This window comes from Microtus oregoni, unplaced genomic scaffold, assembly GCF_018167655.1.
Source record: "Microtus oregoni isolate MIOR12 unplaced genomic scaffold, Mior012 000038F_ref0000394, whole genome shotgun sequence".
Taxonomy (NCBI): Eukaryota; Metazoa; Chordata; class Mammalia; order Rodentia; family Cricetidae; genus Microtus; species Microtus oregoni.
This window is the reverse complement of record NW_024543097.1, coordinates 3328667-3343166: the sequence shown is the minus strand read 5'-3', so window position 1 is coordinate 3343166 and position 14500 is coordinate 3328667. Positions and strand designations below refer to the sequence as shown.

Below are 14500 nucleotides of genomic sequence, written 5' to 3'. Positions count from 1 at the left end.
TCATGAGTTCTGCAGCTCTAGTTATTTGCATTGGGCCTGAAAGAGACTGGTCCTAGATGGGGCAATGGTTTGTGGGGCTCTTTTACTCAAGAACTATCGACTATTGATTGATTCTAAGAGAAATAGAGTCATTGTTTTCACCTGTCCATCTACCCCTGAGCACATCAGGCTCCAATGGACAGCCTGAATCTAAGGCCATATAGGCAGGTTAAACTCAGTGGGTCACAAAAACAAACAAACAAAAAAATAGACAGAAATATTAGGGAAACAATTGTAGGCAAGGGTTTATTATAGACAGAAATGGTAAGGAGCTAAGAGATGATGGGAGATAAGAGAGACTGATATGTATTATATATATGTGTGTGTGTGTGTGTGTGTGTGTGTGTGTGTGTGTGAAATTGTCAGGGTTATTGCAATTAATAATAATAATAATAATGATTAGCATATTTAAATACATATAAACTTATTTAGCCTATACAAAGGAGTGACTTAAAAGGAAGCCAGACTAAGCTAAGTATTTCCAGCATATTCAACTCAAAACTATATAAATATACTATAACCTGATTTATAAAGACCTAAAATCATTCTGAGCAAATATTTTGCATTATTTTTCTTTACTAAATACCCCAATACCAATAGATGTAAGTCCAACAAGTTTTATATATTTAATTTCATACAGATTAAAGAATAGAAAAGAACCATTTGTACTTGAAAAATAGAAAAGAGCAAAACTATTACCCTTTCATCTGAGGGAGTAAGGGTGTGTGTATATGTGTTACTGGCAATAAGGAAGTGACATCAGAAATGTGGCCAGAGAAAGTACATATTTACTGTGTGCCTGCTATATTAGGCATTTCAGCTTAAAGAGTTAAATATGGAGTTCAAAAGGAACATTTCTGGTTAATGTAAGCATGAATGAAAACCCAGTGTTTTCTTTTAAGTTATTCGTTAACAAAAAGTCCATGCACAGAGCTTAGCAGTGCCTGGTATTCTGATTTTTATGAGCAACAAAAATCTTCATTGCTTTCAGGGCTTAGTTTATCATTTTATTTTTAATTCTGAATTCATTTCTAGAGAAGACATTGGAGATGATGAATGGACTCCCAAGACTCCCAGAGTGAGAGTCTTCTGAGGCTCTGTTATTTCTCCACACTCATGGAAGCTGCCTTAGAGTGGCCTGTACAAGACAATAATGACACAGAACAAAAGAAGTGGCAACTTAACACTGCTGTGATTAACTAAAGTCTGTGATTCACAAATGCACTTTCAACTCTGTTCTCCTTAGGTAATGTATTCTGTGTGAGGACCAAGTGTGGAACCAAATGTGTTTTCCTATAAATTCAGAAAGCAAACCATTCTTTAAAATATAAGCCAGCCTTTGTTTCATTATTTGAAGGAACTGAAACGAGGGTGCTTTTATTTCACCAAAATTTAGCTGGTAGGGTGAAAGAAGTAAACATTCAACAACTAAAGAAATTCTTCTATAAAAAGAGACAGCCCAGAGAACCATGTTTATTAGTAAACCAAGAGCATGATATATATGATTTATACTCTAGCCTGCTCTTGGCCACAGTTGGCCAGGATATCCCGAACCATCAAGCTAAAGAGTCAAAAAGCCACAGTAAAAGCTCTCTTCAGCTTGTCCATGATCAATAGAAGCAAAGCACTGACCTTGATTCCAGCCAGAAGTCACAATATAGGTCAGATCAGATCAATAAAAATCTGAAAGGAAAAGAAAAAAAAAACAGCTCTATTAGATTAAATCAGTCAGATAAGTCAGTCTTTCTTTGTCTGAGGAAGAAACTCGAATCAGACGTTAAACAACTTATTTGTCATGCTCTAAACCATACTGGCTGACATGGATTGCTGTGCAACACACCTTGCTTCTGCGGAAATAACATTTTACATTCAAAGTAATTCTTAGGCTTCATTTTTAAAACGTGTGATAAATGTCAAAATTAGGTTCTATTTTTACTCTCAGCATTTTGTGCATTCAAAGAATCCTTAAGCATATAGTTTAAAACACCCACATTCTACCATTTACCATGACGATTTACTTAATAATAAAATCGACTCATTTGGACCCTGCCTTATACTCTTTACCCACACTACCTAATTCACATGCTGAGATTCCAATACCCAATATGATGGGTACTGGTGACAACTGCATGCTTATAAGAAAGAAACTCAGAAATAAAGAAATTGAGACTACTGTGCATAAGAAATGGCAACACAGGAAGTTCCTTTGTTCCTTCTGCCATGTAAGGACAGCAAAGTAGAAACCATCTATCTACACAGAACCAAACCTCATTGGTCACCGAATTGATGGCCTTGGTCTTTTCAGCATCCTGAGCTTGGGAAATAAATTTCTATTGTTTAGAAGCCACCCCATCTATGGCATGTTTGTTATAACAGTCTGGACTGTCTAAGACACATCTTTAATCTGATTTAATACCCAGAGAAAGTCTGTGGATCTTCAGTCCAGGATCATCAATCAGTCCAAGGTAGTCAAGGTCAAAGAAGGCAATTTCATTGGCAATTTATCAGTCTTCTCATTGGTCCCCTGTGCATAAGCCTGGCCGTTAAAATATGCTGAGAAGTAAATATGTGGGAAAGCACGCTGTCAGAGGAGACGAACAAAGAGGGGAAATTAAGGAGAAAACAATTTTTCAAAAAGCCTGTGGTGAATATCGGGCCGCCATCTAGAACAGCTAAGAAAGAACTGAAGAACGCCAAAGTGTGAAATTCTCAGCCTGCTTCCAAAAGTATTCATAACAGCATCCCCAGTTAAAAAACAAGCTAGCTTCTAACAGCTTCTGGGTTAACTGTTGGGAGTTAGTATATACCTACATGCCAGAAACATTCCATCACTAGATATTTAGGCAAAGTCCATACACTAAGTTAACATCCAACAATAAGGATTTAATGGACAGAACAGCATAAAGTAATATAACAGAGATACTGGTAAGCACCAAGAAAACACACCACTCAGCATGGAGTTGTTGGTGTTTATTTTAGGGCCTATGAACAGGGGAAGTGATTTATCTAAGAACTAAGGAAGGGCTGATCAGTCAGCTGACATTCTTTTCTATTGTTTGAGAATTTTATACATACATATTATATGTTTTGAACAAATCTAGTCCCCATTCCTTTCCCTTCTGTGCCCCTGCATTACCCCTGTTGAAAAAATTTTAAGAGGACATTATCAGGGGTTTTAAAAAATAATACTCCAGCATCTTTTGGGTATATGGCTAGGGAGGTTCCCAGGAATCCACAAGGATGACCCCGGCTGAGACCCTAAACAATAGTGGAGAGAGGGCCTGATCTTGACTTGCCCTATGGTCAGATTGATGATTGTCTTGGATAACCATAGACCCTTTGTCCTACAACAGAAGGAAACAGAGGCAGAGACCCACATCGGAACACTGCACTGAGCTCCCAAGGGCCAGTTGAAGAGCAGACCTGATCTAATGGGAGCTTGCCAGCTCCAGCTGGACTGGGAAGGAACAAGCATAGGACCAAACTAGTCCCTCTGAACGTGATTGACAGTTGCATGGCTGGGGCAGACTGAGGGGCCACTGCCAGCGGCACTAGGATTTATCTCCACTGCATGTACTGGCTTTTTGGGATCCTGTTCTCTTTGGATGTATACCTTGCTCAGCTTGGATGTAGTGGGGAGGGCCTTGGACCTTCCACAAAGCAAAGTGTCTTACCCTTTCTTAGGACTGGATGGGAGTGGGGTGGGAGGAGGGTGTGTCGAGGGAATGGGAGGAAGGGAGAGAGTGGAAATTTGGGTTGGTATATTTTTTAAAAAATTAATAAATTAAAAAAATATAATGCTTCAGTATGTCGATCTCCATTCCAGACAGCTGACATTTTACTTTGATGCAAAATTCTGTATCTGAATAAAGTCAACATTCCTCCAAGTGTATCATATTTTTTGTTTGTCTTCTGAGACAGTATTTCTGTGTAGCTTTGGAGCCTGTCCTGGAAACTAGCTCTTGTAAACCAGGCTGGCCTCGAACTCACGGAGACCCACCTGCTTCTACCTCCTGAGTGCTGGGATTAAAAACGTGCACCACCACTGCCCGGTTGTGTGTTTGCTATGGCACCAAAGATACTCACAAAGGAAAACTGAAGAATTTTCAACATAAAAAATAAAATATCCTTGAGGCACCAATTATGACATCACAGCTTTATAAAGGCGGGTTTATCAAGACGTTTGGAGATACATGGCAATCCATGAAAATCAATGGGAAATAAGAAATAAGGATGAAAGGATCTAATGGGACTTCAGCGTTTGAGAATGACACAGTCACTAAGAGGGACGTGCCCCATTAGTTAGCTACTGTGAGCTTTTCAGAACAAAATAAAAAATATTTTTCTTCTGATTCACATATATTATTATCCCCAAGTACTATTTGAACTGCCAGTATATAAATACTGTGAAATTAATTAAATTTCTTATATTGAGAAAATCTAAAATATTCTCTACTAGCTAATAGCTTTCAAAGTCTTAACAGTACACATTCAAAGAAAAGGAGAAGTGAAAAATTTGATAAAAGTAGACATTTAAGGAGATAAAAGAGGTTACAAATATAAGAGGAAACAATGTTAGCAGAGTGGGAAGGAGATTGCCCTCACACAGAAGGGCTGGCTCTATTTGTGGCTGGGCATGTGCGTGACTGCTAGACACGTGCACAATCCTGTGTAAGAGATGGCTAGGATGATACATGAGCACCAGGTAAGGGAACAGGAAATGGGCACTGCATAGATGTGTACATTAGCCATAGTATAGCAGCTATCACGTCCTAGGTACACTGAGGTGGTGGAAAGAGGATCTGAACCAGATTAAAATATCCATTTGAAAACAAAACAGAGCCCTAAAGTGACAACTTGTACAACACTGTGGATGTACTTAATGTCATAGCACACTTAAAATTGCTAGAGTTAGAAAGACTATGAACAATTGTTCATTTGCTTGTGTTCTTAAATTGACCACATGACAAGAGACACTTTTTACTGAGAATTCCTTAGCATATTAAACATTTCAGTATCTTTAACACCCTTTTAAGTGATTGGAATCTATGTCTTCACTCTCCAATGAATATTTTCATACTAAAAATTAAAAAAAAAAACCTTGGTTACTTTTCCAGAGACAGTCGGTGAGACAAATAAAACTGGTTGAATTCCATGAGATTGGCACAATATTCTAAATTGCCCTCTAGAGTGTCCTCTCACTAACACAACTATTGACAGTTCTGTGGTACCCCCAAATGTCTCGCTAATTTTATGCTCAAGACAGCACAAGTTAAATACAAATGTAAACCACTGGTGTCGTTTCAGGTATGTGGACCCTGTATTTGAACTCACGAACTTAGCAAGGTGCTCAGCACAGAAAGGAGAGTCAATAGTTAATGGGGAATAAACAAATACACTCCATGTCATATTTCTTTGAATCTTTGCCAAGTTTTAGAAAATAGTTGAAAACTATTTTTAGTGTTTTGAGGAAACAAAAATTCTACCCTTGTCCATTTGACCTCCACTGAAGGGATGATCCCTATGACAGCAATTTTTGGAAAACTGAATATCCACATACAAAGGAATGAAAGCGGACCTTTATCTTCTATCATCCACAATAATCAACCTAAATAGATTAAGAATTTATTTTTCAGACCTAAAAATATAAAACTTGTATAGGAGGAAAATCATAGAGAATAAACTCCTTGGCCTTGATATAGAGAAAGCCAGATGACTCCAAAATCTTAAGCAATAAAAGTAAAAAACAGTCAAGTAAAAGGTGCTTGACAACAGAAACAAGATAAGAAGGCAGTCTCAAGGTATAAGAACACTGCAAGTCCCGTGTCTGATAACTGCTTAACATCCAAAATGTGTAAGGAATTCACACAGTTCAACAGCTACAAACAAAAAGCAATTTTCTTAAAAATGAACAAAGGGCAAAATAGAAATTTTTTTTCCAAAAAAAAGCATAAAAATGACCAATAAATATGGAGTACAGTGCTCAACAAGTTAACCATGGAAATGTAAACCTAAACAAAAATGAGGTATTGTCTCCTACCTCCCTTTCATTATGAGTTTGATTAAGGTGATTAAAGACCACAAGTGCTAAGAAGCAGCTGGAGAAAAGAGAAAATGCTATGGCCTGCTCTCTAGTCTCCCCTGTGGGTGTCTCTGTCTCAACACTCTCCTCAGCTAGTGCTGCTGATGTGGGAAGTGGTAAAACCTTCACAGCTGTGGACTAGCTAGTCACAGGAGTGGGATGTAAAGGGCATACCTCCTTGGTTCTGGGCTGAGCTTTCGGCCTCCTGGTTTGTCGAGATATTAGCAAGCAGTGAGACATTCTCCTGTCCCTACAGATACAACTATCACAAGCATCATGTTTTTCCTTAAACATAGTCCAAATGTATCCTTTTTGCCTCAAGCTGCTTTAGTCAGGTATACCATTATAGAAATAAGAAAGGTAATTGACATGGAACACGTTATTGTCAGTGGAGATGCAAATTGGTATAGGCATTCTAGAAAATAATACACACTATCCCAAAATTAATTCAAAGTATCATATGACCCAGAAATCTCAAAGCAAATAATATCATTTCCTTCACGATTTCTGCACTTTTGTATTAATAACAGCACTCTTCACAGTATGTACATACATGCGTATATGTGGATATACATGAAGATGTACAGAAACAGCTAAAGTGTTCACTGGAGTAGGATTACACAAAGAACTTTAATGTACATTCTGGAATCTGATACCACCCTGGAAGAGAAATCTGACTTCTTATGGAAACATGGATAAACAAACAAGATATTACATACATGTATATATACACATATACAAAATGTCTCAATTTCATATAAAAAATTAATACAAAAAAGAAAGACAAGTAAAAGAAACAGCTAAACTTATAAAAGGTATGTGGTTGGCAGAGCGGGAGTCTGAGAGCATGGAGAAATGCAAGTAAAAGAATACAAAATCACAGTTATTAACGTGAAGAGCAACAGAGGCCTAGTGTACAAAATGGCGACTACAATAGCAGAGCCCAGAGGCCTCCAGGCATGAATACCATACCCCACTCCAGTGACTAGCAGTCTGCAACCATGAACTACAGGATGCAGGGCATGGTAACTGTAGTTAGCAATTCCTAGGATGTATGGGACACTTGCTAAGAAGGCAGAACGCAAATGCCTTCATAGCAAAGTAGGCAGATAAAAATAAGGCAACACGGAGGAAGTGGCCATGTTAATTTGTCTCAATGTGGTGGTCATGTTACTGTGTAAGTAATACTCTAAACTTACATGCATATCCCAAGACATTATTTTATATACCTTAACTATATACTTGTTTTATTTAAAAGGATGCGATGGAAACATCCTCAGAAGCGAGAGAAACATTGGCTTTGAGCCAGTGAACCCCAAGCATCCTGTGGGGTTCATCGGTTCATTTGCAGCAGCTTCCTCAGCAGCACTCTGGAACTTTGAAAAAAATGCAAGCCAGTTATTGAGCAAATAGGCCTAATATAGTGAAGATTTATGGTGCCCTAAGGCACAGCCTTCACAGCGAACATCTGCCGCCTCAAACACATGGGTCAAGACTCTTGTGTAGTATTTTGCTAAACAAAGCCCTGAACATAATTCAAAGAGAATTCTTTTCAACAGGAGTTGGCATCTGCCTTCAGGCAGTTTAATGCATCAGCATATTAAAATCACCATTTTTCTGTCCTCTCTTTCTCCTCTCCTTAAGGATAAGAGAAATACCAGAAAGTAATCTTAGAGAGTCAGTTTTTATAGCTTGTTCACTTGTTCAGACAATGAGAAATATTTTCATGCCCACATTGAATCATACGGTGATGGCCAGTTCATACATAAACAGCATAATAAGCAGATGTGAGCCTGTGTGTACCGCACACTGAATAAAAGCTGGAAACCGCAGAACAGTTACCAACTAACTAGCAAAATCAACCCTCCCCTGAAAGCCACTCTGCCCATCTCTTCTGTGTTTTTTTGTCTTGTAAAAAATCTCACTAGATTTTTGTTGCTGTTGTTTGTTCCTAGATCCCGATCAAAGTTTTCCTTCCCTCCCTTTTCCCAGTTCCTTCCCTTCCCTTCCCTTTACCCACCATATCCACTCCTCCGCCACTGTTTCCCTTCAGATACAGGTAGGTCTCCCTGGCCACCAGCCAGTCAAAGTACATCAAGTTGCAGTGAGACTAGGCTCCTCCTCGTCTATTAAGGCTGGATGAGGCAATACAGCAAGAAGAATGGGTCCCAAAAGCAGGCAACAGAAGCAGAGACATCCCAACCCTGTTGCCACTATTAGGAGTCACACTGTGACATGTGCACAGAGTGCATTGGTCAGTTCCATGCAGGTTCCCTGGTTGTCGGTTCAGTCTCTGTGATCCCCTATAATACAGCGCTAGCATAGCCCAAGTTAGTTTGTTCTGTGGATTTTCTTCTATTTCCAACAACTTCTTTTGTAAAGTGGCCTTCTGGGTTGTAGTTTGTTGAAACTCACTTCGGGAATGTTGAAATTATAAAGCACTAAAAATCAATTTTATTTTTAAATTGGAGTGTTTTATTTCTTTGTGATGTGTGTCTTTATTTTCTAGAATTTGTTTTTATTATTTTTAATTTTATGTTTGTCATAGGTATATGCACATGAGTGCAGATGCCTGAAGAGGTCAGAGGTGTCAGATCTTCCTGAGCTGAACCTTCAGGCGGTTTTCAGATGCCATCTGCTGTGGGTTCTGGGAGCTAAACTTAGATCCTCTAAAAGAATAGTACATGTTACTACCCACTGAGCAATCTCTGCAACTCCATAACCCTTCTTTTGGCATGACAGAGTAGTTTGAAAAACAAGCCTTGTTTTGCATTTTGAGGATCCAATATTCTTTCTCAGTAAAGAGTTTATTTAATAGAATCCACTGGTGTAGGGGTGGTTGTAGGAAAAAAAAAGACTCTGATACATAGCAGAATATGCCAATTGTCATTAATAAATATCAGCAAAGGTATCCGAGGATAAGGAAAAGGGGATAGGGATGAAAGTCTGTTGTGTGGATAAAGATTTCCAGGGAACTAGAACTGTTGTCTAGGGGTAGACAGTATGAAACTAGACTGGATGGCATAGTAGGAATGTGCCTCAGAAAATCAAAGCAAAAGTGGAAGAGATGGGAGATGAGATGGAGGAAGGAGATGGGACAGGCCCAGGAAACATTTAGAAGCAGTTTAGAAGCATACCCACAGATCTACCTGATGAGTAAAATATAAAAGAAGAAGGAGAAGGCAAAAGCAGAGAAGGAGAACAAGAAGGGAAAAGGGAAGGGGAAAGAATAAGAATAAGAATAAGAATAAGAATAAGAGTAAGAGTAAGAGTAAGAAGAGGAGGAGGAGGAGGAGGAGGAGGAGGAGGAGGAGGAGGAGGAGGAGGAAGAAGAACTGAGTGAAAAGCTATACTGGATTTATAACTTTCCCCCTCCATCTTAGGAAGCTACATATAAAATCTTTAATTTTATAGGCTAAAATGAAACACTGGGGGTTTATCTATTCATTAGCAGAAATAGATAAATATAAAGATAAAACAGATAATATATAATATAAATATTTAGATATATACATATATATGGTTATCTTTGTATGTCTTGACAAAACATGGGGGCTTAAAGAACAGAATTTTATTCATTGAGGTTCTAGAGGATGGACTCAAAAGATCAAGATACCAGCATGATTGGGCTCTGGCAAAGATCCTCTTCCTAAGTGGTCAACATCTAGAAGAAATACATGGAATGAGTGGAACAGATCAGATAGCTTTTTCTCCCCTTCTTTGTACAAGGCCAAGGATTCCACTGGACTTGGCCCTCACATTGTGGATTTACTTCATTAACCACCTCCTAAGATCTCTAGTTCTAAATACAGTCGCATTGGAGGGTTAGGACTTTAACAAATGAACTATAAGATGTAACTTACAAGATATGAGGAATGACAAGACAAAGGTGTGTCACAAAGGTATGTGACAGGGAAAAGAGGTCCAGAGAATTCTGAGAGTGTGAGACCAATACCCAGTGAGGTAGTGGCATATTTAGACCAGAAGACAGAAGTATTATTGGGTTCTAGGCAAGTCTTTATTACACACATGAAGGCTAAGTTTCTGGCAGAACTATAAAGGAAAGATATCCATCAGACAGACCACATGAAGGGAACGATGTTGTATGATATGAAAGAGAGTGAAATTTTACTTAATACTGAAACAAGACAGTGGGGATTTAATGGGGGTAAGACAACATTAGGATGAAATAAGAATTGCATGTTTATCAGGTAATCTAGCTGTCTATATAGCCAGTCCCCATAATTGTGTACTTAATCTTGTTTTGCCTTGACAAGTAAGTTCAACATTTATAGAGCCCTGGCTGTTTGTAAGCCAGATAGTTGCTAATCAATGCCATATCTGGGCTCCCCAAACACTGGGGTGCTCTAGGTTAGCGTCCCAGCAAATCTATGTTTGTTTCTAGGCACTTGGTCTGCTACATGCCACAAAGACAGAATCTATTAATGTAGAATGAGTCACTCCCTAGAGAAAGAGGCTGAGTCATGGCCAGTCCAGCTAACTTCACCTTTAGACACTATTTGTTATATAAAACAAAATTGTAGGAAGCTGGGCTCCAGGTTTGACTCTTAATGGAATGTTCTGTACTCTAACATGCTTGCTGTAGCTGCCACAACAAAGTCTGGAAATGGAAGTTAAAGTTTTAGAAGACCCATTGCATGATGGGTAATTGCACCCAATTCATCTACTGTCAAAACACAGAAAATTGAAAGAAAATAACTTTGAATGCTTAAATCATGAGAGGTTTAAATGAAAATCAGAATGCTAATTCTAATACAACAAAATAATCAGAAAGGAGGAAAAGATATTTCATATAATCTGAGTATTGAACAGAGAAAGACAAATACCTAATTGTCTTAATCCTTACACAGCAGATGTGTTTACTATCATTATCTCCAGAAGAAAACCATAACATTTTAAAACTGTATAAAAATTAATGTTATGGTATCTTCTAAAATGATGAAGATTCCCAACTAATACTACACAATTATTGCCCTCTCTTCCTCCCTCCATTCTTCCCTGCTTCCCTCTCTTCTGTCTCTCTCTCCCTCTGCTCCTTTCCCCCCTTCTTTCCCCTGCTTCTTTGCATGTACAAACATGCTTGTCTGGGCACATGTTGGTGTGAGTGTGGGAGTGCATGTATGCATGTGGGCATGTGGAGGTAGGAGGTCAACCTCTACTGTTCTTCTAGAGCACTGTCTACCTTTTTTTCAGACATGGTTTTCATTGGTCTGAAGCTTGTTGAATAGCCAAAGCTGATTGGTTAGCAATCAACACTAGAGTTTCAAGCATGTTTGCTAACATACCCAGTTTATGCATGAGTCGAGGGGATTAAACTCAGGTCTTCATACTTACACAGAAAACACTTGGTTGATTTTATACTCCCAGCACACAAATGTCTTCTATTAACCAGCTAACTATCATTTACTAAAGAAACACTTTGCTGACATTTAAGAATCTATGTCCAAAATTACTCTAGACAGTCTCATGATGCGCTTGCTTTTCTTCACTTTTACTTTTATGTCTAATGATGTTCAGTGTTAATATATAAAGTGTGTGTGTGTGTGTGTGTGTTGTCTGTAAGGAACAATTAATGAAAAATGAGGTCATGAATCAGAAAGAGAGAGGAGGAATATAAGGGATGGTTTGGAGGGAGGAAAAGGAGGAGAAAAGTGATATAAATATATTTTAATCTAAAAATAAAAGAAATAATTTTAAAACAAAAATGGAAAAGAAGTTAATTTGAAGGTGGAGGGTGTGGGAGACATAGGTGAGGAGTAGGTGGCTCAATGTAATGATAATACATTGTTAGTATGCATGTATAAAACACCCAAAAGAATTACTAAAAATATTATTTTTAAAAAACCCACAGAACTGGGGAAGTCAGCAGCACATCTGAGTTATGCTGTATCCTGTAGACAAGGAAACATAGTTGAGTAATGAATCTATAAAAGCAACAACCTGATTTTTAACAGCATGAAAACCTACTCATTCTGTCAAATAATTAGCCTTTAAGGATCGAGGGTTTTTGAAATCGTTTTATAAGAAAGAGACTAAAGTGAGTGCATCCCTTTATCGAATGTGTTTGGTTTAACTCCTGAGTTTACAACTGTGCTTTGTAAAACGCAGGGACTATGAGACAGACATCAGGAGGAGCATGCCTCTGTATCTGAAATCTAACTGAAATCACAACCATTTTTACAGTTAAAGCTACTACCTAGATTTCCTCCAGTTCAGAATTTATGCAGTCTCCTAGACCTGCTAAAACAATATCGCATCATGTGACCACAGCTTGAATTTCAAGGGGATATACAATTACATCCAATTTTAGTCGAGATGCAAATCTTTTCCCCAAATTTCTAATTTCCTGAAAATCCCAGTAAGATTCTAACAAGGCAAACTCACACATTCCACACATTGCTAGACTGAGGTGTCTTCACCAGAAACATTCTTTTGGGTTACTCTAGGTATATTTAAGGCCTACCAATGTTTCTGTTAAATTTGATTTCTCAAAATAGCTAAAACTAAAAATTACCAAGTCTTCTGAAGGGCATAGAAAGGTTGTTTTAAGTACTATTTATGTGAAGAACCTTTTTATCCATTTTAGTATTCTCATGACATCTCATTACATGGAGAAGGGTCCACAAAATGGACAGCTCCCCCTCACTGCACACATTTCCAGGGGGAAATCCTACACGTGAACCAAACAGAGCTGCAGCAAAAGTTAAACATTCAATTTCCTGCAAAAAAGCTATAGGAAAAATGTTTTTAAGGTCCAAAGAAAAAATTACTTTATAAAATTACTTCAAAATATATTATACACACACGCACAGGCAGACGAGAGAGAGGGAGGGAGGGAGGGAGGGAGGGAAGGAGCGAGAGAGAGAGAGAGAGAGAGAGAGAGAGAGAGAATGAGAACAGTTTAAATGAAGTTATGCCATGCAGAGTGATAATGGTTCCCCGAAGAGCCACAGGCTAGGTAACAACAACAACAGTGTCAGGCACGGGGAATCTCCTTCCAGTTGTTTGTCAAGGAAGTACAAGAGACTCCTAAAATAATATAGACTATTGCCACTGACCTTTCTTGTCTCCCAGAACTTGAAGGCAAGAAGCTTTTGTGAAAACACTACACACCCGATACAGGACTGGGAGAAATTCAATTGGAACTGACTTGGAAGCTTCCTTCTTGAGGACCAGCTCTTATTAGATCAAAAGGGAGAAGAGCAATCAATAGTCAGGTCCAACTATGAAGCCCACAAAACACAATATGACTGGATCTGAAAGAAATCCCTAATAGTGTAATAAGGATACTTTTTTATCATGGGGAGAAACTAACCCTTGTTTAACTGGAATTAAGAATAAAAGTAGATAAAATTCAATCCTGGTACTCTAAGACTAGTAAACTAACCACGGCTATAGAGGTTATAGATCCCAGAGCAAAAATCACTGCTGCCATTTTCCTAAAACGTTATCATTTCTAAATGCATTTCAGATACTTATTTTTGTGGCCGCAGAGAAACGGGGCTCTTACCTTTCATATAAGAAGCACCTATTTGCAACAGGTAGCAAATATTACAGAGATCCAGAACTGGTCAAAAGACAGAGAATAGTGACATGAGGTACTCGTCTCCAACTGACACATCTCCAGTCCGACCCCTACACCTAAGGCTCAGAAACTTGTCGAAGAGGGTGCAGAAAGACTGTGAAAGTCATAGAACCAGAAGATTTGCTGTTAGTGCATTCTAGACATGGCACAAAAGCTGCACCCATCACATCTTAAAAAAAAAGGATTGTCTAAACAAGACCTTCATGATGAGAACATAAGTCAACATGCCAACGTTGATGGGAGGGTTTTCACAAGGCCCTGCCTTAGATGAAGACTCATAGGCAATCAATGGCTATCGAGAGGGGGAAAATCAGCCTTTTTATGTTCTGGGCACCTTATTAGATCATCCAATCCCAAATGTATATATGAGCATCATTGAATGGACTTGACAGATTTTCTTTATATATATGTATGTATATATGCAGTTAAATAACTAAGAAGGGTTATGAATTTGAGAGGGAGGGGGAGATAATGGGAGGAGATAAGGGAAAAAGAGAAGGAAAGATGCGAACACAGTATTCACATATGAAATTATCAAAAAATATAAAATGAGGAAATTAAAAAGCATTTCTTCTGGGTTGAAAGCAATAATGTGGGATCCAAGTTATATTTTATTTCCTTGGAATCCATTATTCCTCACCACTACAAGTCAATGACTAATCCTTTGGTCTTCTCCACGAAGAGCACTGAACAATTAACCAGGGCTCGTAGCTCACAGACTGTAGACCAACAGTTAGGGTGCCTGCATGGGGCAGATATAGGGCCTCTACAGA

The 14500-nt window shown here is 38.4% G+C and overlaps 1 protein-coding gene across 2 annotated transcripts in view; it reads right to left on the bottom strand.

Moving 5' to 3' along the window:
- The window catches only part of Map2 (microtubule associated protein 2), a 275825-nt gene that overhangs the window by 194655 nt on the left and 66670 nt on the right, over window positions 1-14500 (bottom strand). For both annotated transcript variants that reach the window (XM_041631827.1, XM_041631828.1), the window contains one exon: window positions 1672-1722. The gene's annotated coding sequence lies outside the window, so the exon portion shown is untranslated. The remainder of the gene's footprint in view (window positions 1-1671; window positions 1723-14500) is intronic.